The sequence below is a fragment of the Oncorhynchus gorbuscha genome, linkage group LG22 (genome assembly GCF_021184085.1).
Source record: "Oncorhynchus gorbuscha isolate QuinsamMale2020 ecotype Even-year linkage group LG22, OgorEven_v1.0, whole genome shotgun sequence".
Lineage (NCBI taxonomy): Eukaryota > Metazoa > Chordata > Actinopteri > Salmoniformes > Salmonidae > Oncorhynchus > Oncorhynchus gorbuscha.
The window spans coordinates 33,530,498-33,557,272 of NC_060194.1; the positions used below are offsets into that span (position 1 = coordinate 33,530,498).

The following is a 26,775-nucleotide window of genomic DNA, read 5'->3' on the forward strand; positions in this document are numbered from 1 at the left end:
AACGTGAGATAAGGAGTAGCAAAATCTATATTTATTAAATAAATAACTAAGTATAATATACAATGGTGTGTGTAATCAGTAATCAGTAGTGTAAGTGAGTGTTTTGCATGCATGAATGTGATAATGCAGGGTGATGAAAGGTGCCAAAGCAAACAAACAAAAGGCCACCAAGAACCACAACAGAATCTACAACAGGTGTCTGCATGGAGAGAGTCTCTCCATGAAGGTGGAAGAGGTCTATTTATCCTGGGAGACACCTGGCCCAGGTGTTTCCCATGTAGCTGACGACCCTCTCAACTCCGCCCACCGGCATCCTAATAAGGAAACAAGAACAAAGACAGAATACGGCAGACAGAGTGGGAGGGTCGTCACATTCCCCCCCATAAAACCGGGGACCAACAAGGACCCCGGAACAACATACCAGCCTCCCGCGTTCCAAATTGACATCGGCCTCCGCGTCCCAAATTGACACAGGCCTCCGCGTCCCAAATTGACACAGGCCTCCGCGTCCCAAATTGACACAGGCCTCCGCGTCCCAAATTGACACAGGCCTCCGCGTCCCAAATTGACACAGGCCTCCCAAATTGACACACAGGCCTCCCGTCCCAAATTGACACAGGCCTCCGCGTCCCAAATTGACACAGGCCTCCGCGTCCCAAATTGACACAGGCCTCCGCGTCCCAAATTGACACAGGCCTCCGCGTCCCAAATTGACACAGGCCTCCGCGTCCCAAATTGACACAGGCCTCCGCGTCCCAAATTGACACAGGCCTCCGTCCGAGGAAGAGGAAATGAATCTGGCTCTGTGACACTGTTTACCTTACGGTAGTCCGTACAAAAACGGTTTGTTCCATCCGGTTTACTGACCAAGATACAGGGAGAAGCCCAACTGGAGAAAGAAGGCTCTGCTATCTTACTCTCCAGCATGTACTTGACCTCAGCATCCAGACAACGTAGTTTCTCTGAAGAAACTCTATAGAACCGCTGACGAATGGGGTCAGCACCTCCAATGTCAATATCATGTTCTATTAAGTTTGTACGTGTAGGTGTATCAGAAAATAAACCTGGAAATCTCTGAATCAGACCAACCATCTCTTTCCGCTCATCAACAGGTAGGTGAGTGAGAAGACTGTCTAAAATATCCAGTGTTTCTGAATTTTTCAATCTACCCTGCAATATACAATCGTCAGGACCAGGAACATCTTCCTCCTCATGCACAGGTCTAGCAACGACAAGAACCCAAGGAAACAACGGTATCAGCCAAAAGAACAGGTTTACCGTCCTCTGTAGAATCCCACTGTTCAGTCTCAGAGGAACGTGCATAATAGGGTTTTAACAGATTTACATGGCACAGCTGGTGTGCTTTCCTCCGTTCTGGAGTGGCAACTAGATAATTTTGCTCAGTGTACTGGCGCACCACTGTATATGGACCTTGAAATTTGGCTTGAAAAGGAGAACCAACAATTGGCAGCAGAGCAAGAACCTGGTCACCTGGACTAAAGTGACGAGGCTCAGTTCGGCGATCAAATATGCCCTTCATCCTCTCCTGTGAAGATGATAACTTCTCTTTAGCCATTTCACCAGCGGCATACAGCCGTCGCCGGAAATCACACACATACGAACACAGGGACTGAGGAGGCTCGGGAGACTTCCAGTCATCCTGGAGAACAGATAAAAGTCCACGCACCCTATGTCCAAACACAAGGTCATTTGGACTGAAACCTGTGCTCTCCTGTGAAACTTCCCTAGCGGCTAACAGTAACCAAGGCAACCCTCCTCCCAATCCTTATCCATCTCAGTACAATAAGCTCTCAACAAAGACTTAAGTGTTTGATGGAAACGTTCCAGTGCTCCTTGACTTTGCGCGTGATAGGCGCTAGACACATTGTGTTTAATATGGAGCTGTTGAAGAACCTGACCAAACAGATTAGAGGTAAAATTAGATCCTTGATCACTCTGAATGACCTTAGGGATTCCAAACAATGAGAGAAACTGAGTCAAAGCTTTTAACACCGATTTAGTCGTGATAGATCGGAGAGGATAGGCAGCAGGAAACCTAGTGGTCTGACACATCACAGTGAACAGGTAACTGCTACCCTTTTAGAACGAGGCAGAGGACCCACACAGTCAATAATCAGATACTCAAAAGGTTGGCTGAGTACAGGAATAGGAAACAATGGTACTGGTTTAATAACTTGATTAGGCTTACCAGTTAATTGACATGTGTGACAAGTTTTGATAAAATCAGAAACATCCCTCTTTAATCTAGGCCAAAAGAAATGTCTTAATATGCGATTGTAGGTTTTCCTCACCCCCATATGTCCAGCAACGTCGCTGTGAGAAGTTTCCAACACCAACTCACGAAGCTTAACTGGTACAACAACTTGACTAATTGCCTCCCCAGAAAAACACTATCATGAGACACCCACTTTCTCATCAGGACATCCTCTTGGAGAAAATAGCCATGGGCGACATCTCCCAACTGTTCTATAGGCACAATTTGATCACGCAACTCTTCCAACGTGGGGTCATCCCGTTGAGCATTGATTAGATCTGAGCGGGTTACAGATAACGGGATAACAGGGAAGACAGTGACATACTTTGTATTATTATCATTAGTCGGCGCAGTGACTAGTTCGCCACGGCTCATAGAACGTGTCACTGCACACGCAGAGAACACCTCTGGGAAACTCTGTACACTCTCATCAGGAATCCCAACAAATGACGGCTTAGTGGAAACCACTAGAGATGGAAACACGACTGGCCATACACGCTCACCTGCCAAGTTATTCCCAAGGATAACGTCGATACCCTCAATAGGCAACGAAGGACGCACCCCCACAACAACTTCACCCTTCACCAGCCCACAATCCAACATCAGTTTATGCAATGGAACTGACAGAGTGTTCAAACCTATTCCCTAATTAGAACACTATTCCCCGAATCAGTCTCAGCAGAAAAGGGTAACACAGACTCCAACACAAATGATTCAGAGGCACCTGTGTCTCTCAGGATCTTCACTGGCACTAGGTCTTTACTTCCTAACATAGACACAAAACCTTCTGTAATGAAAGGTAAATAGTCTGGATCAATATGGACTTTCACATTCTCCTGGGCCTGAGGAAATGAGTCAAGAATGAACTGATGTGGAACAGGTGCAGCTAACGCAGCAGGCTTAGATTTAGCGTAAGCACCCTTTGACCTGAGAAGTGGACATTCGTTTTCCAATGACCTGAACCTTGACAGTAGTGACACTCCTGCCCAAAGTCAGCCTTACCATGGGAGTCAGGTTCAACCCTAGTTGAATAGAACTCTGCCCGAGAACCAAAGTATCTCGGTGAGCGAAGCCCAAATCTATCCGAATGCCCCCACTCTTTCCGAATACGGGGTTTTGCAAAGACACTTTTGTGAGTCAACACATACTCGTCCGCCAAAACCGCAGCTTCAGCAACATTCTTTACTTTCTGTTCATTAATATAAGTGGCAATACGATCAGGAATTGTGTCCTTAAATTGCTCTAACATAATCAGATCACACAGCCCTTGGAAAGTCACAACTGCAGAGGCGGAACACCAGCGATTAAACTGTAAAGATAACTGTCGCGCAAACTCAACATGAGTCTGGTTATCGTCCCTTTTTAAAGTTCTAAATCGTTGACGGTAAGCCTCAGGGACCAATTCATAAATCTGTAACACAGCTGTTTTAACTTTATCATAACTGGCACTGTCGTGTACACTAAGAGCTGAATATGCTTCCTGCGCTTTACCAGTCAGCACACACTGCAACATTAAAGTGCGGTCAGAATCAGGCCAACTCCTAGCGTCAGCAACCCGCTCAAACAACGAAAAGAATGTCTCGGGGTCCCTTTCATTAAACCGAGGCAATAACCGCAAGTTCCCAACAATATCAAATGTCTCTGGGGCATGACCAAAAGCGGAACTACCCCTAGGTAAATCTGGGTCACCTTCCCAAAACAAACTCTCCCCTGAGATCTTTCCTTCCCTAACCAACTCTATACGTTCTTGTTGCAACTTGATTTTAGCACGCTCCATATCTTGTTTAAATGCCAATTCCTTTTCATATTTCACACGATCATGCTCTAGCTTCTCACGATCATGCTCTAGCTTCTCACGATCATGCTCTAGCTGTAACAAAAGCAGTTCTTTCTGCTGTTCAAAAAGAAGGCAACTAGGACTAACCGATGGAATGGCCATTGTAACGTTATGGGGAGACAACAAATCCTCAGCAGAGGCTGGCCCGGTGGTAACTTCAAGAATACCACTCTCCATCAGATTGGCTTTCAATATCAACCTAATAGAATTCTTTAGACGTTTAGCACTAATCTCAACCTTGTAGTGTTCCGCGACCTTCAACAGCTGTTCTTTAGTACCTAAATCTAACAATTCCTCTGATGGAGAGCGAATGAACTTATCTACATAAGACGCCATAATCACACAAATTTTTTTATCGCTTTTCCCTTCTGCTGAGCACACCAGAACACAACCCGAGAATTGACAATCACCCTGAGCACCACAGAAGAGAGATGAGATATGGAGCTTCCCAAAACCTACAATAACTCAACCCTAGTCTTCGTGCAGATTTGCGGTGGGAATTTACGCACTGTAGCCCGCTGGCAAGGAAATAGAACTCCCCAGCATGCTGGCAAATTCCACCAAGCCACGGATGTGCCCCGAGACAACTGCTCAGTCCACAGACACCACACAAAAATAACAAACATTAACCATGCCCAACATATTCCAAAAAATGAAACACGTCGCTAAACCTATCAGGGGAAAAAGGCTATAGCTCCGGGTAGCAAGTTCCACTACCCTACCCAAATCTCCCACCGAGGTACACAGCAGATTACTCACTTCAGACTGACGTCCCAACAGAAAGTAGAACAAGAGTTCAGGCTAGGCAGGGCCTGGAAACTAACCATTATACTCTCTCCAACATAGCACACAAACCAAACAACAAAGGCAACCAATACTGGGCCGATCACACTCAAACACCATATTCAAACCAAACACGTACCTCCACGGTCTCCCAAACCAATAGTTCAAAGATCCCGGATGAGCCCCCACTTGTCACGAACCGGCTCAAAGCCCGTAACAAAGGGAGACAACGTGGAGATAAGGAGTAGCAAAATCTATATTTATTAAATAAGTAACTAAGTATAATATACAATGGTGTGTGTAATCAGTAATCAGTAGTGTAAGTGAGTGTTTTGCATGCATGAATGTGATAATGCAGGGTGATGAAAGGTGCCAAAGCAAACAAACAAAAGGCCACCAAGAACCACAACAGAATCTACAACAGGTGTCTGCATGGAGAGAGTCTCCTCCATGAATGTGGAAGAGGTCTATTTATCCTGGGAGACACCTGGCCCAGGTGTTTCCCATGTAGCTGACGACCCTCTCAACTCCGCCCACCGGCATCCTAATAAGGAAACAAGAACAAAGACAGAATACGGCAGACAGAGTGGGAGGGTCGTCACACTGTAATATACTCCAACACTATCTTAGCTGGAAAATACTCCAACACTATCTTAGCTGTAATATACTCCAACACTATCTTAGCTGTAAAATGCTCCAACACTATCTTAGCTGTAATATACTCCAACACTATCTTAGCTGTAAAATACTCCAACACTATCTTAGCTGTAATATACTCCAACACTATCTTAGCTGTAATATACTCCAACACTATCTTAGCTGTATTATACTCAACACGATCTTAGCTGTAAAATACTCCAACACTATCTTAGCTGATATACTCCAACACTATCTTAGCTGTAAAATACTCCAACACTATCTTAGCTGTAATATACTCCAACACAATCTTAGCTGTAATATACTCCAACACTATCTTAGCTGTAATATACTCAACACTATCTTAGCTGTAAAATACTCCAACACTATCTTAGCTGTAATATACTCCAACACTATCTATCTTAGCTGTAAAATACTCCAATCACTATCTTATCTAGTAATATACTCCAACACAATCTTAGCTGTAATATACTCCAACACTATCTTAGCTGTATTATACTCCAACACGATCTTAGCTGGAAAAATACTCCAACACTATCTTAGCTGGAAAATACTCCAACACTATCTTAGCTGTAAAATACTCCAACACTATCTTAGCTGTAAAATACTCCAACACTATCTTAGCTGTAAAATACTCCAACACTATCTTAGCTGTATTATACTCCAACACTATCTTAGCTGTAAAATACTCCAACACTATCTTAGCTGTATTATACTCCAACACGATCTTAGCTGGAAAATACTCCAACACTATCTTAGCTGTAATATACTCCAACACTATCTTAGCTGTAAAATACTCCAACACTATCTTAGCTGTAATATACTCCAACACTATCTTAGCTGTAAAATACTCCAACACTATCTTAGCTGTAATATACTCCAACACTATTTTAGCTGTAATATACTCCAACACTATCTTAGCTGTATTATACTCCAACACGATCTTAGCTGGAAAATACTCCAACACTATCTTAGCTGTAATATACTCCAACACTATCTTAGCTGTAAAATACTCCAACACTATCTTAGCTGTAATATACTCCAACACAATCTTAGCTGTAATATACTCCAACACTATCTTAGCTGTAATATACTCCAACACTATCTTAGCTGTAAAATACTCCAACACTATCTTAGCTGTATTATACTCCAACACGATCTTAGCTGTAAAATACTCCAACACTATCTTAGCTGTGAAATACTCCAACACTATCTTAGCTGTAAAATACTCCAACACGATCTTAGCTGTATTATACTCCAACACTATCTTAGCTGTAAAATACTCCAACACTATCTTAGCTGTATTATACTCAACACGATCTTAGCTGGAAAATACTCCAACACTATCTTAGCTGTAAAATATACTCCAACACTATCTTAGCTGTAAAATACTCCAACACTATCTTAGCTGTAATATACTCCAACACTATCTTAGCTGTAAAATACTCCAACACTATCTTAGCTGTAATATACTCCAACGCTATCTTAGCTGTAATATACTCCAACACTATCTTAGCTGTAAAAATACTCCAACACTATCTTAGCTGTAATATACTCCAACACTATCTTAGCTGTAAAATACTCCAACACTATCTTAGCTGTAATATACTCCAACACTATCTTAGCTGTAATATACTCCAACACTCTCTTAGTTGTAAGTGGTGTCGTGGTCTAAGACGCTGCATCTCAGTGCAAGAGACTACAGTACCTGGTTCGAATCCAGGCTGCATCACATCTGGCTGTGATTGTGAGTCCCATAGGGTGGTGCCCAATGTCTTCCAGGTTTGGCTGGGAAGGCTGTCATTCGAAATAAGAATTAATTCTTAACTGGCTTGCCTAGTTAAATAAAGGTTCAATTAAAATACTCACAACACTATCTTAGCTCTAATATACTTAGCTGTAAAATACTCCACAACACTGTCCTAGCTTTAATATACTCCAACACTATCTTAGCTCTAATATACTCACAACACTGTCTAGCTTTAATATACTCACAACTGTCCTAGCTTTAATATACTCACAACACTATCTTAGCTCTAATATACTCACAACACTGTCCTAGCTTTAATATACTCCAACACTATCTTAGCTCTAATATACTCACAACACTGTCCTAGCTTTAATATACTCACAACACTATCTTAGCTTTAATATACTCACAACACTATCTTAGCTTTAATATACTCACAACACTATCTTAGCTCCAATATACTCACAACACTGTCCTAGCTTTAATATACTCACAACACTATCTTAGCTCTAATATACTCACAACACTGTCCTAGCTTTAATATACTCACAACACTATCTTAGCTTTAATATACTCACAACACTGTCCTAGCTTTAATATACTCACAACACTATCTTAGCTCTAATATACTCACAACACTATCTTAGCTTTAATATACTCACAACACTGTCCTAGCTTTAATATACTCACAACACTATCTTAGCTCTAATATACTCACAACACTGTCCTAGCTTTAATATACTCACAACACTATCTTAGCTCTAATATACTCACAATGCTATAGTAGCTTTAATATACTCACAACACTATCTTAGCTCTAATATACTCACAACACTATCCTAGCTTTAATATACTCACAACACTATCTTAGCTTTAATATACTCACAACACTATCCTAGCTTTAATATACTCGCAACTGTCCTAGCTTTAATATACTCACAACACTATATTAGCTCTAATATACTCACAATGCTATAGTAGCTTTAATATACTCACAACACTATCCTAGCTTTAATATACTCACAACACTATCTTAGCTTTAATATACTCACAACACTGTCCTATCTTTAATATACTCACAACACTATCCTAGCTTTAATACACTCACAACACTATCTTAGCTCTAATATACTCACAACACTATCTTAGCTCTAATATACTCACAACACTATCTTAGCTCTAATATACTCACAACACTGTCCTAGCTTTAATATACTCTCACAACACTGTCCTAGCTTTAATATACTCACAACACTATCTTAGCTCTAATATACTCACAACACTGTCCTAGCTTTAATATACTCACAACACTGTCCTAGCTTTAATATACCACAACACTATCTTAGCTCTAATATACTCACAATTCTATAGTAGCTTTAATATACTCACAACACTATCTTAGCTCTAATATACTCACAACACTATCCTAGCTTTAATATACTCACAACACTATCTTAGCTTTAATATACTCACAACACTATCCTAGCTTTAATATACTCATAACTATCCTAGCTTTAATATACTCACAACACTATCTTAGCTTTAATATACTCACAACACTATCCTAGCTTTAATATACTCACAACTGTCCTAGCTTTAATATACTCACAACACTATATTAGCTCTAATATACTCACAATGCTATAGTAGCTTTAATATACTCACAACACTATCCTAGCTTTAATATACTCACAAAACTATCTTAGCTTTAATATACTCACAACACTATCCTAGCTTTAATATACTCACAATACTATCTTAGCTTTAATATACTCACAACACTATTTTAGCTTTAATATACTCACAACACTGTCCTAGCTTTAATATACTCACAACACTATCCTAGCTTTAATACACTCACAACACTATCTTAGCTCTAATATACTCACAACCTTATCTTAGCTCTAATATACTCACAACACTATTTTAGCTCTAATATACTCACAACACTATCTTAGCTCTAATATACTCACAACACTATCCTAGCTTTAATATACTCACAATGCTATCTTAGCTCAAATATACTCACAATGCTATCTTAGCTCTAATATACTCACAATGCTATCTTAGCTCTAATATACTCACAACACTATAGTAGCTTTAATATACTCACAATGCTATCTTCGCTCTAATATACTCACAACACTATAGTAGCTTTAATATACTCACAACAAGCTCTTTACATCTGTCTGAACGATGCTAATAAGGTCTTATTATTAGACTGAATTAAGCAGCTATACGGCAATAATGCTCATCATGTTACTGCAAATAGCAACCACTATTTCCTAGTAAAAGTGTAAAACATAATGTTTGGACCCAGGCTCTGTTTGTGATTACTGGACAATTATGACCACTGATCCATTTGTGACTGTGTTTGTTTAGGAAACCGGTTCTGGGTGTTCAAGGACACTACTTTGCAGCCCACCTACCCTCAGGACATCTCTCTGTTTGGGAGTGGGATGCCCACCCAGAGTATAGAGACTGCTGTATGGTGGGAGGACGTAGCCAAGACATATTTCTTCAAGGGAGACAGGTCTGTTTGACCTTTTCATTTATCCATTACAATACATTGATTTTATCCATTGTGAAGGTAAAGTGTAGCTGATTCTAGAATTGTCCATCTATCTGTTGCATTAAATTGGTTAGATTGTGAATTATAGGTTATACATGATACTGTATTAGTTTTGTCAATGACAATGATTACTGGCGTATCACTCACCCCCGCAGCCCTGCAATGTGGGGGCCCCATGGAGGTTGGGCCCCTCCCCAGATAGCATAGGACCACGTCATAAGCATAGCAAAACATTTAGAATTACAGGAAATCAGCTTTATAACTGAAAAAAATTATAATCTCAGCCTCATGGCAAAATGTTATCTATGAGATTAGCTATGAATGTCACACCCTGACCTTAGAGAGCTGTTTTATTTCTCTATTTGGTTAGGTCAGGGTGTGATGTGGGTGGGCATTCTATGTTTTGTATTCTACGTTTCTTTATTTCTATGTTTTGGCCGGGTATGGTTCTCATCAGGGACAGCTGTCTATCGTTGTCTCTGATTTGAATCAGTGCGGGTAGTTGACTTTTGTTCGTGGCACTATAGCCCTGTAAGCTTCACGGTTGTTTGTTGTTTTTGGTGACATTTTTGAAATAAAAGGAAAATGTACGCTCACCACGCTGTACTGTGGTCCACTTCTTTCCACGGCCGTGACAATGAAACTTCACATTTTCTCTAAACTGTGGTACACCACTGACTGTGAAAAAGGCTAGCTGATATAAAGCTCACTGTGAGATGCTATAATTAGTACATGATTTACGGTATACTAACGTGACTCAAACATTTGGTGGATCTGTCATGATAGATGAAATCATATGAGGTCCTAACCCTGTTGTGAGAGAAGATAAAATGCTTTGTCATCATTCTGTAGCAAACTGTTGCATATCACTGATATGATGTTTGTAAAACATGACGTCATCTCTCTGGGTTTGACAGAATTCCATTATCTTGATCCTAAACAGTTGTGTGTATGTGTAGTAGATCATGAAATTGTAATGTTGGTGCATGTGACTGTGTGTTTGTGTGTGTAGTCTTTCTGGATATTGACCACAGTGTTTCTTTCCTACCTGGCATTAGATATTGGAGGTACAATGAAGACATGAGAAACATGGACCCTGGTTACCCCAAACCCATCACAGTGTGGAAGGGCATCCCTGACTCTCCTCAGGGAGCGTTTGTGGACAAGGCCAACGGTAGGCCATCCGTTCCTCCTCTATACCCCTCAAACTCAACTCCAGACTTCAAAGCCAGTTCCATAGCGTTTTTTTTCATTGTTCCTCTCTAATCAGGGTCTAATTTAGACCCTGGGAGACCAGGTGGGTGAAATTAATTATCAGGTAGAACAGAAAACCAGCAGACTCTGACCTCGTAGGGTCAGAGTTGAATACCACTGCTCTCTATCATCCTCCATTTCTGCACCACATCTCTTTATAATGACTAAAATAGGCCTCTTTTCTCTTTATATAGTCTACTTATACCTTGGTTTTCAGTACAGAAAGTAAAGATTGGGTTATAAAACTAGCAAACCAAAGTTAAGGAGAAATTATTAGCTTGTATGAATGTTTAAATGTTGATTTTTTCCCTCCTCCTTTGAACAGGATTCACCTACTTCTACAAGGGGAAGGAGTACTGGAAGTTCAACAACCAGCGGTTGCGTGTGGAGCCGGGCTACCCCCGCTCCATTCTGAGGGACTTCATGGGCTGTGACGGCCTACCAGCTGACCCCGACTGGGACTGGAGCCCTCCGGAGGTGGAGGAGCGCCACTACGACAGCAGCAGTGGTGACGTGGACATCATCATCAAGCTGGACAGCACGGGGGGGCACGGAGAAGGCCGTGGCTATCGCCATCCCCTGTATCCTGGCGCTGTGCATGATGGTCCTGCTCTACACCGTGTTCCAGTTCAGGAGGAAGAGCACGCAGAGACACATACTATACTGCAAGCGCTCCATGCAGGAGTGGGTCTGATCTAAACCAGAGAGGGGACTGGAACTGTAGAAGTGTATGGAACTCCCACTAGGCACTGTAGGGAAGAGTTATCAAACTCCTATTGTTCTGTAGTTGTTGAACTAAGCCCTTCTGTGGATGGACAGTATATACAGTACAGTAGAGGAGTCCTCCTAACATGGTCAAAACAGTGCTTTGCCCTCTTTGTGACATGCAAGGTGGAGTGAAGCGAGACGTCTTCATTCAACACTATGAGGGACTGTGGCTGCCAATTCCAACTGAGAGGCATTTGCTTTAACTAGACTATCTTTGTGTACACTCAGTAGTTATTGGAGAAAGAGGAAAGTTGTGTGGGACCTATGTCTATCTCTGTCTCTGCACGCCCCTAACAAGCCCTTACTAACTACAGTACAGTGGACCATTTAGTAATAGGCTACTACTTTTTATTTTCGTGTCCTAGTAAAGTTCAAGTTGCCCAGACTCTGTGCTTTTTGATTGAATTATCTTTAAAAGATTAGTACTTGTGAGGTGGACTGTCTGATACCCAAACCAAATATGACCTTTGACTTATCTTCCTTTCCCAGAAAGGATTATGACTCTGGATTCTTTGTTGGGATGTTTAATTCTAATCCATGGATCTAACATCATTGTGACATTCCATCACACTCATGTTTTCTTTGACCATGTCTTTTCCATATATGCCTGTGACCATCTGTCTGGTCTGGTCTGGTGTGCTCTACTCTGGTGTGCTCTGGTCTGGTGTGGTCTGGTCTGGTGTGCTCTGCTCTGGTGTGCTCTGCTCTGGTCTAGTGTGCTCTGGTCTGGTCTGGTGTGCTCTGCTCTGCTCTGGTGTGCTCTGCTCTGGTCTGGTGTGCTCTGCTCTGGTCTGGTGTGCTCTGGTCTGGTCTGGTGTGCTCTGGTCTGGTCTAGTGTGCTCTGCTCTGGTCTGGTGTGCTCTGGTCTGGTCTGGTATGCTCTGCTCTCTGTCAAGTTTCATGTTTTATTTGTCACATGCACAAGTACAGTGAAATGCATAAATTGCAAGCCAATACATTTAAGAGCACACAAAGACATTTAGGAGCACACAAAGACATTTAGGAGCACACAAAGACATTTAGGAGCTCACAAAGACATTTAGGAGCTCACAAAGACATTTAGGAGCTCACAAAGACATTTAGAGCTCACACGGACATTTAGGAGCTCACAAGGACATTTAGGAGCACACAAAGACATTTAGGAGCACACAAAGACATTTAGGAGCACACAAAGACATTTAGGAGCACAATAAAAAATATTTTCGGTAACAAGCCGTTTTCTTTTTAGTAATGGTGCAAGCATGATGGTCATGAATCTGGTCTCAGTGTGTTCTCCATGGCACTCAGGGCCTGTGGTACAGTGAAGTAATCATTGCAACAATTATCATCTGGGTGATTTGTTTCTAGGTGCACTGGTGCTCCTCAATTAAAATTCCAGGTCGCACAGCCAAATATTTAGGCGTATATGCGAGTAAAATGGTCGCACTGTAGAGCTCTGTTATATCACGTTCCTCTCGACGTGTGTGAAATGACTCAGTATGTGAGATTCCCGGTGAATGTGAAAACATGTATTAGCATTTTTAGGGACTGAGTTTGCCACGTTTGTGGTAAAACATTTTTTTTTTTTTACTTAAAAAGGATATGGTCACTTATGAAATCAGGATGTTGAACTCTATATCAACAGCTACATCAATAATATATCTTAACCCTTCAAAATCATTATCAAACCATAAGACTAATGTGTAATAACATGTTATAACTATCTTATAACAACCTCAGTTAATTTCTCATTGTTGTTCTCCATGGATTGTTTAAAAGGGTCATAACGAATTGCTATTCATGAACTAAAGTACTCAAGGTAATTGTAGTTTTGTACTTGATTTACATGGCAGAGACATAATTTTTTTTCTAAACCATGTTAAATGTTCTGCTCCCCAGTCCTCTCCTCATTTGCAGGCCATTAAATATTATGTTCACATTGGCAGAGACGTTCTAAAGAGATATCTTTACTTTCTTTAAACATGCAGTTTCTGTTGTTATTGCATTCTCATATGATTTCAGCTGGAAGAAGAAAGCTTGCCTGCCTTCCATGTTGTCCTACATGTCTTCATGGTAAGTGTGCTTGTGGTGAGGGTCTGAAAGACAGGTCTGAAAGCATGGCAGGGTTGGGGTCAAGTCCATGTCAATTCCTGAAGTATGCTGAATTCCAATTTTCATCAACGAGAATTTGGAAGTCAGTCTACTTCCTGAATGGACTGAATTAAATTGAAATAGAACCCAACTCTGAAGCAGAGCCAGGCTAGTTCAGTCAATACTGTATTTATTGGTGTATTTATTCCTCTGTGCTCATCAGCACCTTAATCTCGTTGCATTGTTCTGAGGGCAAGATAAAGTCTGTCAATAAAATGGATTTTAAAAAGCAGTGCCGTGTTTGGTCATCCTCCTGCTTGTTATTTTGTTGGTTGTTTTTGGCATTGTACAGTAGAGTCACATCATTATTGTAAATGTTATTTTCATTTTAAGTGATTAAATCGAAGAAAATGATATTTCTAAGTTATCATACAATAAAATACAGTATTAGTAGTATCAACAGAAATTATGATGAAATAAAATACAATGTTTGAAAGCAGAGAGCTCAAAAGAGAACATTTGAAAAGGGCCAAACCAAAAGGATGAATACGATGTTTAATAAAAGACTTTGCCATTGAAGCCTGCACAGAGAATTCCATTAGTGTGTACAAAGGATCAGCATCAATGCCAAAACAAGCCAGACACTATCATTTTATAATCAAATAACCTGAGATCTTCTTCACGAAGGACAAAAGGAAATGTTATAAAAATCAGAAGCATTAAATGTTAAAACTGCCTGGCATGGTTGCCAGCTTCGTCTGTCGGTCTGGAAGTTGATACGTGTTATCTTCACCAGCCTCTTGAGTGCCTCTCTCTCTTCTGCTTTGACACATGCTGTTAAGCCATTAGGGGTAATTTGGAGTGCCATTAATGGAAGTGGGTAGAGGCCATTACACAGCATTCGATACAAGAAACGTGACTTTTGAGAGTTTTCACTAAATGAGCTAATTGTACAGTTACATAGAAAACAACACTGGAAAGGTACATCACCCTTGTCTCATGTACCCTTAATATATACAACAATCAATCCCTAATATATAAAACACAATCACAATATAACACACAATAGGCACCAAAAGTCAGCGCATATGCTAAACTGTGCATGTTCTTCTCATCCACGTACTGTAGTCTAACAGCTCAGTGTTGAGACTGTTTAGTCATTCTTTCAGTGAGAACTTGAACCGACCATGAACTTCTTTGGAAGACTATTCAAAATAATGCCAGCTGAGTACAAAAAGGTTTCTTTCCTGTACCACTCTTAAAAATAATGGTAGTTGAGTACAAAAAGATTTCTTTCCCCTGTACCACTCTTAAAAATAATGGTAGTTGAGTACAAAAAGGTTTTTTCCTGTACCACTTCTTAAAAAAGAATGGTAGTTGAGTACAAAAAGGTTAGTTTCCCTGTACCACTCTTAAAAAGAATGGTAGTTGAGTACAAAAAAATGTTAGTTTCTGTACCACTTTTAAAAAGAATGGTAGTTGAGTACAAAAATGTTTCTTTCCTGTACCACTCTTAAAAAGAATGGTAGTTGAGTACAAAAGTTTCTTTCCCTGTACCACTCTTAAAAAGAATGGCAGTTGAGTACAAAAAGTTTCTTTCCCTGTACCACTCTTAAAAAGAATGGTAGTTGAGTACAAAAATGTTTCTTTCCCTGTACCACTCTTAAAAAGAATGGCAGTTGAGTACAAAAAGGTTTCTTTCCCTGTACCACTCTTTACAATAATGGCAGTTGAGTACAAAAAGGTTTCTTTCCCTGTACCACTCTTTACAATAATGGCAGTTGAGTACAAAAGGTTATTTCCCTGTACCACTCTTAAAAAGAATGGTAGTTGAGTACAAAAATGTTAGTTTCCTGTACCACTCTTAAAAAGAATGGCAGTTGAGTACAAAAGGTTAGTTTCCCTGTACCACTCTTTAAAAGAATGGCAGTTGAGTACAAAAGGTTAGTTTCCCTGTACCACTCTTTAAAAGAATGGCAGTTGAGTACAAAGGTTTCTTTCCCTGTACCACTCTTTAAAAGAACGGTAGTTGAGTACAAAAATGTTAGTTTCCCTGTACCACTCTTTAAAAGAATGGCAGTTGAGTACAAAAGGTTTCTTTCCTGTACCACTCTTAAAAAGAATGGTAGTTGAGTACAAAAATGTTAGTTTCCCTGTACCACTCTTTAAAAATAATGGTAGTTGAGTACAAAAATGTTAGTTTCCCTGTACCACTCTTAAAAAGAATGGCAGTTGAGTACAAAAGGTTTCTTTCCTGTACCACTCTTAAAAGAATGGTAGTAGAGTACAAAAAGGTTTCTTTCCTGTACCACTCTTTACAATAATGGCAGTTGAGTACAAAAAGGTTTCTTTCCCTGTACCACTCTTAAAGATAATGGTAGTTGAGTACAAAAAGGTTTCTTTCCTGTACCACTCTTTACAATAATGGCAGTTGAGTACAAAAGGTTAGTTTTCCCTGTACCACTCTTAAAAAGAATGGTAGTTGAGTACAAAAATGTTAGTTTTCCCTGTACCACTCTTTAAAAGAATGGCAGTTGAGTACAAAAGGTTTCTTTCCAAACCACTCTTAAAAGAATGATAGTTGAGTACAAAAAGGTTAGTTTCCCTGTACCACTTTAAAAAGAATGGTAGTTGAGTACAAAAATTTTAGTTTCCCTGTACCACTTTTTAAAAGAATGGCAGTTGAGTACAAAAAGGTTAGTTTCCTGTACCACTTTTAAAAGAATGGCAGTTGAGTACAAAAAGGTTTCTTTCCCTGTACCACTTTTAAAAGAATGGTAGTTGAGTACAAAAATGTTAGTTTCCTGTACCACTCTTAAAAAGAATGGTAGTTGAGTACAAAAAGATATCTTTCCCTGTACCACTCTTAAAAAGAATGGTAGTTGAGTACAAAATGTTAGTTTCCCTGTACCACTCTTTAAAATAATGGTAGTTGAGTACAAAAATGTTAGTTTCCCCTGTACCACTCTTTAAAATAATGGTAGTTGAGTACAAAAATGTTAGTTTCCCTGTACCACTCTTAAAAAGAATGGCAGTTGAGTACAAAAAGGTTTATTTCCCTGTACCACTTTTACAATAATGGCAGTTGAGTACAAAAAGGTTAGTTTCCCTGTACCACTCGGAAAAAGAATGGTAGTTTGAGTACAAAAAGGTATCTTTCCCTGTACCACTCTTAAAAAGAATGGCAGTTGAATACAAAATGTTAGTTTCTGTACCCACTCTTAAAAAGAATGGTAGTTGAGTACAAAAAAAGGTATCTTTCCCTGTACCACTCTTAAAAAGAATGGCAGTTGAATACAAAAATGTTAGTTTCTGTACCACTCTTAAAAAGAATGGTAGTTGAGTACAAAAAAGGTATCTTTCCCTGTACCACTTTTAAAAAGAATGGTAGTTGAGTACAAAAGGTATCTTTTCCCTGTACCACTCTTAAAAAAGAATGGTAGTTGAGTACAAAAATGTTAGTTTCCTGTACCACTCTCAAAAAGAATGGCAGTTGAGTACAAAAGGTTAGTTTCCCTGTACCACTCTTAAAAGAATGGTAGTTGAGTACAAAAATGTTAGTTTCCCTGTACCACTCTTTAAAAGAATGGCAGTTGAGTACAAAAGGTTTCTTTTCCCTGTACCACTCTTAAAAAGAATGGTAGTTGAGTACAAAAATGTTAGTTTCCCTGTACCACTTTTAAAATAATGGTAGTTGAGTACAAAAATGTTAGTTTCCCTGTACCACTCTTAAAAGAATGGTAGTTGAGTACAAAAAGGTATCTTTCCCTGTACCACTCTTAAAAAGAATGGCAGTTGAATACAAAATGTTAGTTTCCTGTACCACTTTTAAAAGAATGGCAGCTGAGTACAAAAAGGTATCTTTCCCTGTACCACTTTTAAAAAGAATGGCAGCTGAGTACAAAAGGTTTCTTTCCCTGTACCACTTTTAAAAAGAATGGCAGCTGAGTACAAAAGGTTTCTTTCCTGTACCACTTCTTACTTTAAAATAATGGCAGTTCAGTACAAAAGGTATCTTTCCCTGTACTACTCTTTACAATAATGGCAGTTGAGTACAAAAAGGTTAGTTTCCTGTACCACTTTAAAAAGAATGGCAGTTGAATACAAAAGGTTAGTTTCCTGTACCACCTTCGTAAAAAGAATGGCAGTTGAATACAAAAAGGTTTCTTTCCCTGTACCACTCTTAAAAAGAATGGTAGTAGAGTACAAAAAGGTTTCTTTCCTGTACCACTCTTACAATAATGGCAGTTGAGTACAAAAAGGTTTCTTTCCCTGTACACTCTTTAAAAAGAATGGTAGAGTACAAAAAGGTTTCTTTCCCTGTACCACTTTGCCAATAATGGTAGTTGAGTACAAAAAGGTTTCTTTTCCCTGTACCACTCTTAAAAAGAATGGTAGTAGAGTACAAAAAGGTTTCTTTCCCTGTACCACTCTTTACAATAATGGCAGTTGAGTACAAAAAGGTTTCTTTCCCTGTACCACTCTTAAAAAAGAATGGTAGTAGAGTACAAAAGGTTTCTTTCCCTGTACCACTCTTTACAATAATGGCAGTTGAGTACAAAAGGTTTCTTTCCTGTACCACTTTAAAAGAATGGTAGTAGAGTACAAAAAGGTATCTTTCCCTGTACCACTTTAAAAAGAATGGTAGTAGAGTACAAAAAGGTTTCTTTCCTGTACCACCTTTACAATAATGGCAGTTGAGTACAAAAAGGTTTCTTTCCCTGTACCACTTTAAAAAAGAATGGTAGTAGAGTACAAAAAGGTTTAGTTTCCCTGTACCACTTTAAAAAGAATGGTAGTAGAGTACAAAAGGTTTCTTTCCCTGTACCACTCTTTACAATAATGGCAGTTGAGTACAAAAAGGTTTCTTTCCCCTGTACCACTCTTTAAAAAGAATGGTAGTTGAGTACAAAAAGGTTTCTTCCCTGTACCACTTTTAAAAAGAATGGTAGTTCAGTACAAAAAGGTTTCTTTCCTGTACCCACTCTTTAAAATAATGGCAGTTGAGTACAAAAAGGTTCGTTTCCCTGTACCACTCTTAAAAAGAATGGCAGCTGAGTACAAAAAGGTTTCTTTCCTGTACCACTCTTAAAAAAGAATGGCAGCTGAGTACAAAAAGGTTTTTTCCCTGTACCACTTTTTAAAAGAATGGTAGTTGAGTACAAAATGTTAGTTTCCCTGTACCACTCTTTTTTAAAAGAATGGTAGTTGAGTACAAAAAGGTATCTTCCCTTAAAAAGAATGGTAGTTGAGTACAAAAAGGTTTCTTTTCCCTGTACCACTCTTAAAAAGAATGGTAGTTGAGTACAAAAATGTTAGTTTCCTGTACCACTCTTAAAAAGAATGGTAGTTGAGTACAAAAATGTTAGTTTCCCTGTACCACTTTAAAAAGAATGGCAGTTGAGTACAAAAAGGTTAGTTTCCCTGTACCACTCTTAAAAAGAATGGTAGTTGAGTACAAAAATGTTATTTTCCCTGTACCACTCTTAAAAAGAATGGTAGTTGAGTACAAAAAGGTATCTTTCCCTGTACCACTTAAAAAGAATGGCAGTTGAATACAAAGGTTTTTCCCTGTACCACTCTTAAAAAGAATGGTAGTAGAGTACAAAAAGGTTTCTTTCCCTGTACCACTCTTTAAAATAATGGCAGTTGAGTACAAAAAGGTTCTTTCCCTGTACCACTCTTAAAAGAATGGCAGTAGAGTACAAAAGGTTTCTTTCCCTGTACCACTTAAAAAGAATGGTAGTAGAGTACAAAAAGGTTTCTTTCCCTCTTTACAATAATGGCAGTTGAGTACAAAAAGGTTTCTTTCCCTGTACCACTTTAAAAATAATGGTAGTTGAGTACAAAAGGTTTCTTTCCTGTACCACTCTTACAATAATGGCAGATGAGTACAAAAAGGTTAGTTTCCTGTACCATCCTAAAAAGAATGGTAGTTGAGTACAAAAATGTTAGTTTCCCTGTACCACTCTTAAAAAGAATGGCAGTTGAGTACAAAAAGTTTCCCTGTACCACTTTAAAAAGAATGGTAGTAGAGTACAAAAATGTTAGTTTCCCTGTACCACTCTTTAAAAGAATGGCAGTTGAGTACAAAAAGGTTTCTTTCCCTGTACCACTCTTAAAAAGAATGGCAGTTGAATACAAAAAGGTTTCTTTCCCTGTACCACTCTTAAAAAGAATGGTAGTAGAGTACAAAAAGGTTTCTTTCCCTGTACCACTCTTTACAATAATGGCAGTTGAGTACTGTACCATTTTTAAAAAGAATTTCTTTCCTGTACCACTCTTAAAAAGAATGGTAGTAGAGTACAAAAAGGTTTCTTTCCTGTACCACTCTTTACAATAATGGCAGATGAGTACAAAAAGGTTTCTTTCCCTGTACCACTCTTTAAAAATAATGGTAGTTGAGTAGAAAAAGGTTAGTTTCCTGTACCACTCTTTAAAATAATGGCAGATGAGTACAAAAAGGTTAGTTTCCCTGTACCACTCTTTTTAAAAAGAATGGTAGTTGAGTACAAAAATGTTAGTTTCCCTGTACCACTCTTTAAAAGAATGGCAGTTGAGTACAAAAGGTTAGTTTCCCTGTACCACTCTTAAAAAGAATGGTAGTTGAGTACAAAAATGTTAGTTTCCCTGTACCACTCTTTTAAAAGAATGGCAGTTGAGTACAAAAAGGTTTCTTTCCCTGTACCACTCTTAAAAAGAATGGTAGTTGAGTACAAAAATGTTAGTTTCCCTGTACCACTTTTAAAATAATGGTAGTTGAGTACAAAAAGGTTAGTTTCCTGTACCACTTTAAAAAGAATGGCAGTTGAGTACAAAAAGGGTTTCCCTGTACCACTCTTAAAAAGAATGGTAGTTGAGTACAAAAAGGTTTCTTTCCCTGTACCACTCTTTAAAAGAATGGTAGTTGAGTACAAAAAGGTTATCTTTCCCTGTACCACTCTTTAAAATAATGGCAGCTGAGTACAAAAAGGTTTCTTTCCCTGTACCACTCTTAAAAAGAATGGCAGCTGAGTACAAAAAAGGTTTCTTTCCCTGTACCACTCTTTAAAAGAATGGTAGTTGAGTACAAAAAGGTTTCTTTCCCTGTACCACTCTTTAAAATAATGGCAGTTCAGTACAAAAAGGTTAGTTTCCTTGTACCACTCTTAAAAAGAATGGCAGTTGAATACAAAAAGGTTTCTTTCCCTGTACCACTCTTAAAAAGAATGGTAGTTGAGTACAAAAATGTTAGTTTCCCTGTACCACTCTTAAAAAGAATGGTAGTTCAGTACAAAAAGGTTAGTTTCCTTGTACCACTCTTAAATCTGAAAGGAACAATGTCTGTTTCACTCATTCTATTGGAATAGTTACAGTTTTCCCTGACCAAGGTAAAGTAGTTACATCGGTAGCCTACTTGGGGACCATGAAATACAAGACACAATATAATCTGAGAGACTCTCCTTTGAGATTTCAGGGAATGGTCAAGTTGAGTAAATAATTATATTTTTTAAATAATTGATAAGTAGAAATACAGTGGGGCAAAAAGTATTTCGTTAGCCACCAATTGTGCATGTTCTCCCACTTAAAAAGATGAGAGAGGCCTGTAATTTTCATCATAGGTACACTTCAACTATGACAGACAAAATGAGAAAAATCCAGAAAATCACATTGTAGGATTTTTAATGAATTTATTTGCAAATTATGGTGGAAAATAAGTATTTGGTCAATAACAAAGTTAATCTCAATACTTTGTTATATACCCTTTGTTGGCAATGACAGAGGTCAAACGTTTTCTGTAAGTCTTCACAAGGTTTTCACACACTGTTGCTGGTATTTTGGCCGATTCCTCAATGCAGATCTCCTCTAGAGCAGTGATGTTTTGGGGCTGTTTCTGGGAAATACTGACTTTCAACTCCCCCCAAAGATTTTCTATAGGGTTGAGATCTGGAGACTGACTAGGCAACCCCGGGACCTTGAAATGCTTCTTACGAAGCCACTCCTTCGTTGCCCGGGCGGTGTGTTTGGGATCATTGTCATGATGAAAGACCCAGCCACGTTTCATCTTCAATGCCCTTGCTGATGGTAGGCTGTGTTACTTTGGGCCCAGCTCTCTGCAGGTCATTCACTAGGTCCCCCCGTGTGGTTCTGGGATTTTTGTCCACGTTCTTGTGATCATTTTGACCCCACGGGGTGAGATCTTGCGTGGAGCCCCAGATCGAGGGAGATTATCAATGGTCTTGTATGTCTTCCATTTCCTAATAATTGCCCCCATAGTTGATTTCTTCAAACCAAGCTGCTTACCTATTGCAGATTCAGTCTTCCCAGCCTGGTGCAGGTCTACAATTTTGTTTCTGGTGTCCTTTGGCAGCTCTTTGGTCTTGGCCATAGTGGAGTTTGGAGTGTGACTGTTTGAGGTTGTGGACAGGTGTCTTTTATACTGATAACAAGTTCAAACAGGTGCCATTAATACAGGTAACAGTGGAGGACAGAGGAGCCTCTTAAAGAAGGGGTTACAGGTCTGTGAGAGCCAGAAATCTTGCTTGTTTGTAGGTGACCAAATACTTATTTTTCACCATAATTTGCAAATAAATTCATTAAAAATCCTACAATATGATTTTCTGGATTTTTTCCCTCATTTTGTCTGATAGAGGACATGGTGGTAATCTGGAGACGTGGTTGACTGTTATCTTTACTGGAGAGGCTGGTGTCAGAAAGACTAATGTTTATTCAATTACTTGTAATGCTATACTGTTTTAAATTGTTTCAAGTTGTGGAATTGTGAGCGATAATTCTGGAGGATATATTAAAGGTCCTGTGCAGTCAAAAATATGCTTTCCCTGTGAGTGTACAAACTGCTATTTTCATGATATACACTGATCGGGTGAATCCAGGTGAAAGCTATGATCCCTTATTGATGTCACCTGTTAAATCCACTTAAATCAGTGTAGATGAAGCCTTGAGACATGGATTATGTATGTGTGCCATTCAGAGGGTGAAAGATTGAAGTGCCTTTGAACAGGGTATGGTAGTAGTGCCAGGCGCACCATTTTATGTCAAGAATTGCAATGGTGTCGCATTTTTCTCACTCAACAGTTTCCCATGTGTATCAAGAATGGTCCACCACCCAAAGGGACATCCAGCCAACTTGACACAACTGTGGGAAGCATTGGAGTCAACATGGGCCATCATCCCTGTGGAACGCTTTCAATGCCTTGTAGTCCATGCCCCGATGAATTGAGGCTGTTTTGTGTGCAAAAGGGGGTGCAACTCAATATTAGGAAGGTGTTCCTAATGTTTTGTACACTCAAGTGTATACTGTAGATAGACATACAATTGCTGCAGTAATGTGACTATATTTATTAGGCATGTTATGTGTTAAATCTACTTACTGTACTGTTTTTTATTAATTTCCCAAAAGCATCATCATCCTCATGTTAATTAACATCATTCCAAATGACTCAAGATGCAACTATGACAGAGACAGACTAACATACAATGAATGAACTGTTAGTTGAAAGGAATCAGAGATCAGGTAGACTTTATCAGACCACATTGCAGAATGCATGGATGGGTGCAGCAGCTGAGAGATCACAGCAGATGATGGGAGTAAAGTTTTCACATACATGATGGAGTTGGTTTGGCATCCTCTTTAGTAGTTGATGTTTTCTGGCTTTTTGGGAAGTGTGTCTGTGTGTGCCAAAGCAGTAAAAACCCAGGCTTTATAGATGTTTCCTAAACTTCAACACCATAGGCTTGTCATGTATAACATAAAATAGATACTCAACATGGATTTGTAAGACAATGGCATGAATGATGTCTTGGTATTGGGATGGTTTTTGCTTGATCTTTCCCCAGTTTTGTTAAAGATGTTTTACTCCAGATGGCCTAGGCCTGTCATGTGGTCGGTGTAATGAAGGAGCAACACAGCATGAATTAGTTAGACCAGGAGCCAGGGTGTGACTTCCTGATTTTGGGACAGTTTAGGTATTCACCCATCATGCATTGTTCTCATTTTGTTTTGTTGCCAACTTTTACGTATCTAAAAATGTTTTATGTGCACAACCTACTCGATACATCAAAGGGGGTAACTTAAAGCAATAGTATAAGAGTTGTATGGAATAAAGTTGAGACTGATTGGTCATTAGACCAATGCCTGATGTCATGAGCTGATGGATTTATGATGGCTTGTTGTAAGAATGACTTATGACAATAATAAAGTTACATACTTTTGTTGGAACTGCAGCCTGACCCCATCTGTGTGGCTATGTTGCTGCTGTGTAAATGCTGACCCCATCTGTGAGACTATGTTGCTGCTGTGTAAATGCTGACCCCATCTGTGAGCCTATGTTGCTGATGTGTAAATGCTGACCCCATATGTGAGGCTATGTTGCTGCTGTGTAAATGCTGACCCCATCTGTGAACCTATGTTGCTGCTGTGTAAATGCTGACCCCATCTGTGAGCCTATGTTGCTGCTTTTTAAATGCTGACCCCATCTGTGAGCCTATGTTGCTGCTGTATAAATGCTGACCCCATCTGTGAGGCTATGTTGCTGCTGTATAAATTCTGACCCCATCTGTGAGGCTATGTTGCTGCTTTTTAAATGCTGACCCCATCTGTGAGCCTATGTTGCTGCTGTATAAATGCTGACCCCATCTGTGAGACTATGTTGCTGCTGTATAAATGCTGACCCCATCTGTGGGGCTATGTTGCTGCTATATAAATGCTGACCCCATCTGTGAGGCTATGTTGCTGCTGTGTAAATGCTGACCCCATCTGTGAGGCTATGTTGCTGCTGTGTAAATGCTGACCCCATCTGTGAGGCTATGTTGCTGCTGTGTAAATGCTGACCCCATCTGTGAGACTATGTTGCTGCTGTGTAAATGCTGACCCCATCTGTGAGGCTATGCTGCTGCTGTGTAAATGCTGACCCCATCTGTGAGCCTATGTTGCTGCTGTATAAATGCTGACCCCATCTGTGAGGCTATGTTGCTGCTGTATAAATGCTGACCCCATCTGTGAGGCTATGTTGCTGCTGTGTAAACTCCCCTATACTGGATGGAGCAGAAGCACTATAGTAAGGTATAGCTAGTCAGTTGTACAACTAGTTGTTCAACTGAATGCCTTCAACTGAAATGTGTCTACTGCATTTAACCCAACCCCTCTGAATCAGAGAGGTGCTGGGGGATGCCATAATTGACCAATAAAGTTATCTAGTAGACTATAATAGGTTGGACCTTGTGTGCAATTGACCAATAAAGTTATCTTAATCTTAGTCAACTGGGTGGGGTTCCTATGGGTCTGGAGGGATCAGCCAATGATCACAGAATTGGCTTCTTCAAATTTAGTTACCTGATTTTAAAGGGCTTGAAGCTGCATCATTGCCATCTAGTGGCCACAATAAATGAATGACACGCCGGATTTGGTTCAGGACTCCTGGCAGTAAATCATCAATATAAGAAATGTATGCATTTTTCAAATAAAAAAAGAAGAAATGTGACTACTTTAAAATGGAGATGGCTTTGCCCGTGCTCTCACAGACGCCATAATGGTTCAGATACAAAGATGTGTCATCTATGATCGTACCATGAAAAGAGTAACCCTTGAGTAGTGCAATTCTGTCATGAATAACTACTTATTTCACCTAAATGTTATATTCAGTCATACAGAGCATGTGTCCACTTCATAAAAATAATTTTCCTCGAGGTTAAATTAAGTAAAGTGCCAATTAAAGTAACAGGGTTGACCATAACAGGGTTGACGATGTCTTAAATCAGCCTTAACTCCTTGTGACAGGGGAAATGGAAGCTTGTTGTGTGCAACAGGGAGGGAAATTGAATGCAAGCTTCACAAAACATTTCAACTTGGTAAAACATTTAAACCGGGTTGACTTTAAAATGAATTAAATGATCATCTTCTGTAATGACTTTGACAAAGCAACAAAATAACTGGGCTATACAATGAAACCTTTGGGAAATGTGAGGGGTAAGTGGGTTACGAATCCTCCTAGAAGTCAGAAACACACCACGTGTGACGTGCCAAAATGTGGATTTTCAGAGAAAACAACTCATTTATTTAAATGAAAACTCACTACTACTGGATTTTTAAAAAACATGGTTTAGTGTAGTTAGAGCATACCTGTATGTGATGCAACTGTTAAATCTACTACTTACTTAGAATCTGACATTAGACAAATGTATTGATTTCATGGATCTGCATTTCAAAAAGTAAATTAATATATGCTAAAATCAAGTGGGCCAAAAAAGACAGGTTCTTGCAATTAGTGTAATTGGGCCATAGATAATCTCTATGAGTGGTTTAGTCCAGATTCTGGCTCGGGAAAGGGCCCCAATGTCTATATAGAGTCTGGATTTTGGTTTAATATCAAATCTAAAGCCCTGTTTATACCTGCTGCACCTTTGTCCTGATTTTTTTCCACATTCTGATTGTACCTACATTTTTAGGTGTATAAAAATGGAGACAGTCAAGCACAGATGGGTGTCTGGATATCAATAGAGTGTAAACAGATCTGGTTGATCAATACATTAAATCATCATTATACTGGCCTCTAAAATCATTGACAGGTAGCATCAAGGACTTATGGCATCAGTAGTTATGTTAAAACAAATGAATTCATATTATATTGAAAGAATATATGTCAAATGATTTGCATACAGGGAGGCACCAGCTAATCTGATTACAATGTGGACACAGTGGACGGATAAGAGACACATTTTAAAACAATGTGTGTACGTGACAAACCGTGATCAGATCGTGATTGGATCATGTTAATCAGATCACGAAAACTCAGATGTTGGTGCACATGTTT

At 39.4% G+C, this 26,775-nt stretch overlaps 1 pseudogene; it reads left to right on the forward strand.

Annotated features, from left to right (window-relative positions):
• Window positions 1-12,632, forward strand: part of LOC124009421 — a 20,511-nt pseudogene extending 7,879 nt beyond the window's left edge.
• Window positions 12,633-26,775: the final 14,143 nt, after the last annotated feature.